The sequence below is a fragment of the Lathyrus oleraceus genome, chromosome 6 (assembly GCF_024323335.1).
Source record: "Lathyrus oleraceus cultivar Zhongwan6 chromosome 6, CAAS_Psat_ZW6_1.0, whole genome shotgun sequence".
NCBI lineage: Eukaryota > Viridiplantae > Streptophyta > Magnoliopsida > Fabales > Fabaceae > Lathyrus > Lathyrus oleraceus.
Window position 1 is genome coordinate 30180053 of NC_066584.1, and position 4392 is coordinate 30184444.

Here is a 4392-nt window from a genome sequence, read left to right on the forward strand (position 1 = left end):
ACACTGAAAAAATCCACGATTCACGAGAATTACACACAACAAAAAGCCATAAAAAAACTCACAAGTCCCTCTTACTCTCTCTCACGTAGAAACGACACTTTTCCACCACTCACCACCACCATTAATAACCAAACACCATTCCAATTCAATTGTTCTGCTTATTTATCTTCATTTATTTTATTATTTTTGTATGTTTATTTGAGATCTTAATGATTTTGTTTTCTAATTTCAACTTCTTAGGGTAGATTCTACTTCGTTATTAAGCAAGTTTAATGTGTATATGTGTTATGTTACGATTACTGCACTCTTTCGAAAGTATTTCCATGCGATATCAATATGAGAGAATGGGCAGTTGTGTTTCATTTCATGTTGAAAATCACAAAAATCATTTTCTTTACATCTTTCTATTTTATTTATTCCTTTCAATTTCCATTTTTCCTTAATAAATTCAACTTTATCAATAAATTTTTCTATGAAATATTAGATTGATTTGTCTTTTTTTATCTAATTGTAATTATTTTATTTTTTGGAATTGAAATTATTTAGTGGTGATTCAAGCAACCTACTTCCTTTTATACAATGGCATGAGAAGTGCTTAACTGCTCATAAATCACATTCTTTAGCTCTTCAGATTTGCCGAGATTTTTCTCTGAAACTTATAAATTGCAATTACTTTTTAATTATGTATTACAAGTGGTGAAGTTATTTCTTGTATACAAATAAGTTTAAGTTATTGATTTTTTATACCATTAATAAAAAACTAAAATCATTTTATCTCAATATCCACAATTTAATCCAAAATAAAACATTTTTCTCAAATAAATGGAATTAAAAAAGGAAGTGATTGGGTGTGGGCTCTTCCTCCTCCGAGTATTTGAACATTGTTGTAGAGCTCATTGTTCGAGTACTCGTCTTCCAAACCAAAAACACAATAATTAAACAAGTTTAGTTCATTCTTTCGCGGATAAAATAGAGAATGATTGGGCGTAGGCCTCTTCCTTCTCCGAGTACTTGGACATTATTGTAGAGCTCATTGTTCGAGTACTCGTCTTTCAAACCAAAAACACAATAATTAAAACAAGTTTAGTTCATTCTTTCGCATATGAAAAAAGGAGTGATTGGACGTAGGCCTCTTCCTTGTTCAATTATTTGGACATTGTTATAGAGCTCATTGTTCGAATACTTGTCTTTCTCTAAAGAGTCATGATTCTACTAACCTCACATCTTTTACAAATAAATTGGGTGAGAGAAGGATTACTTAGGCCCCTTTCTTTCTCGAATATTATGATATTATTGTAGAGCTCATTGTCCAAATACTTGTCATCCATACAAAAATAACCAAAATCATCAAACTATATTTTTCCGCCTTAGCGTGACTCCACAAACTTTTCATAAGCAAACATGTTTTATCCATTCTACCGTAATACAAACAAATACTTAAGCCTCCTATGCCCAAGCATACAAGCAATTTTTAACTGCTAGAATGCGATCTTAGCATCGTTCACTAAAATCAACCAACACACAGTTATTTCCAAAGAACTATGTAGCTCTTAATTTCTCATTGCATCTGGGAATACGTAGGCAGAGGGTTTGAAAACCTTGGCGAGCACACTAATAAATAACTAACATTTTCCTCTTTTATCCATTTTTTTGTAAACATGTTTTAACGAACAAACATTACAAACATTCCTTAAACAAACACTTGCAACCCTAGCCTATTAGGAGGTTCCCGTTGGGTACAACGGATGTGAGGGGGAATAATACATTTCCCTTGCATAACCGACTCCCGAACCAGATTTGGTTGTGATGACCATCTTATCCTCTTTTCGTAGGGTTTTATCCTTATTTTCACTTTCCTTAGGAATAAATAAAATTTGGTGGTGACTCTGTTGCAATTTGAGCGTTTAGACACTCGAGTATTTTTCACACCGCGACAGTACAGAATAGAAACAACTCTGCATTCGGTAACTACTCGATTCGACCATGTTATTGCTCTATGTATTGTACTTTGTTTAATTTTCATTTCACGTTGTGTACATGATGTTGTTGCAATTATACTTTCGAATGTTGTGTATATTATGTTGTGATGTCGCATCATGTATATCGGTTTCAATTGCAGTATGAGTGCTGATTGTGATCGTTATGTGTGTACATATGATTTTTCTGTTATAATGTCGATATGATTTGGAAGCTTTATGTTGTACTTTGTTTTCAATATGTTTAAATTGATTCTGAGTAATCCGTTTATTTGACGTGATTTGATTTTGGACTCTATGTTGGATTTTTGTTTTGATGATGTAATATTGTAAATATTTTCGGTTATGATTGTGTTGTTGTTGTTCTATTTTTCATCGCGTTGGAATCGGACCAGATCCATATATTCGACATGTTTTCTAATGCTGAAATATGGTTCTATTTTCGTTTGATGTAAATATTTGGTACACATGTTTTTGTTTGATGTTTATAATCGCGTCGAACCCAGATCCGAGCATATTTTGTGTATTCGGTTTAATTTTCTTTATTAGCATTGTGTTAAGCATATTTTATCTTGATTGTGATAAGCGTGTTTCGCATTAGCAATTTGTTAGATGTTTCTCTTTTACTTATGTGTGACACTTTAATTTTGTTGTCTTCACGTTTAACTTAGATTTGTGCACGCTTTCGGAAGTTCAGCATATCATCAATTTTCGTTTGCTTGCACTAGTTTGTATTTCGTACGTCGCTTTCATTATAATGTAACTAGTTGCATTTGATTTATTTGGGATGATCGCGCTTTACGCTAGCAACTTGTTATTCGACTTGTGTTGGCACGCGACATTTCAATTTTATTGAATTTGAATTGGTTTTGAACTTTGCTTTAGCAGCTTTGTCTTGCACGTCCTCACGTTACGTGAACTCAATTCGCGTCATCGCATTGCGTTTAATTTATACATGCACATTTACTTTTCGATTTGTTTGTGATGAATATTTGTTGTTCATGATTGTTTCACCTTGCTTCCCTATCATTGTGTTGCGTGTGTGCATACAATATTGCATTTTCACCATCGATTCAAAATTGCTTTTCAACCATTTCAGCATTTCAAAATCAAAATCATTTTCACATTGAAACTCAAAACCTCGTTCACAATCAATAATCAGATGAAAAAGGTTAGATTGAATGTACTTGTCCCTCATAATCTCGAGTATTTGGATGATGGTCATAATTAGCCTACCATTCGAGTATTCATCACCCGCTTCAAAACACATTAAAGAACTGAATTAAGCTCATTCTTTCGTGGACGAAAAAGACTAAGTTAAACATACTTGTCCCTCTTAGTCCTAAGTATTTTTGTGATGGTCGTACTTAGCCTTCCGTGAAAATACTCTTCATCCATTAAAAATGTGACTTAATTCTCCACATAATTTTCATAAATAACTCGGACGAAAAAGGTGAGGTTGGACGTACATTTCCCTCGTAATCTCGAGTATTTGGATGATGGTCGTAATTAGCCTACCATTTAAGTACTCGTCATCCATTCAAAAATATCTCAACCAATGAAACTTATCTTTTCTCCCTCCCGCGTGATTAAACGAATTATGTTTAGTATGTTCTACTGCGATATAAGCAAGCACTTAAGCCTCCTCCACGAGCATACAAGCCAATGTTTAACCGCTAGAATACGACTTAAACATTCGTTCACTAAAATCAATCAACCAACACATAGTTTGCTACCAAGAACTATGTAGCTTTGAATTCCTCATCACAGCTAAGGATACGTAGGAGCAAGACCCGCAATCCTATCAAACACCCTAATAAAAACCTTTTTGCGATCCCCTTTTCCCTTTTAAACTTTCAATAACTCGAAGAAAGGAAACAGCATAAGCTAACGCTCTATTTACAAATCTAACTAAATGGTTCTCGTTGAGTACAACAGATGTGAGGCGTGCTAATACCTTCCTCTGGCATAATCGACTCCCAAACCCGAATTTGGTTGCGACAAACATTTTCTTTTTTTAAGGGTTTTATCGATATTTTCCCTTTACGTTTTGGAATAAATAAATTTCGGTGGCGACTTTGTTATTATCTCGAGCGTGCAAGCGCTCTAGGTTATTTTTCACGTCGTGACGGATGGGGACTAACTTCGGCTAGAGAGTCAAGTCTAGTTTAGTTTGATTTGCGATGAATTTACTTGTTTTCTTATGCTTTCTTTTCTTTATATCTTTTATGTTACTACTGCTATCTACTATTTATTCCCGGTATTGTGGTGGATGTTCTGATTACTTGAGGCACTGTGTGAGATAGGCTTTACACCCAAGTCTGGAGAAGAAACATAAGATAAGATGATGGTTGTATAGTTTCAACCTACTGGACGTACTTTGTCTTGTTGGGGTGGCATGAAAAGCTCACTTAGA

The 4392-nt window shown here is 34.2% G+C and overlaps 1 non-coding gene across 1 annotated transcript; it reads left to right on the forward strand.

Moving 5' to 3' along the window:
- The first annotated feature begins 260 nt into the window (after positions 1–260).
- LOC127099513 (small nucleolar RNA snoR135) lies at positions 261–402 on the forward strand. The gene has a single exon (XR_007794007.1). It is a non-coding gene; the product is annotated as a small nucleolar RNA snoR135 (small nucleolar RNA).
- Positions 403–4392: the final 3990 nt, after the last annotated feature.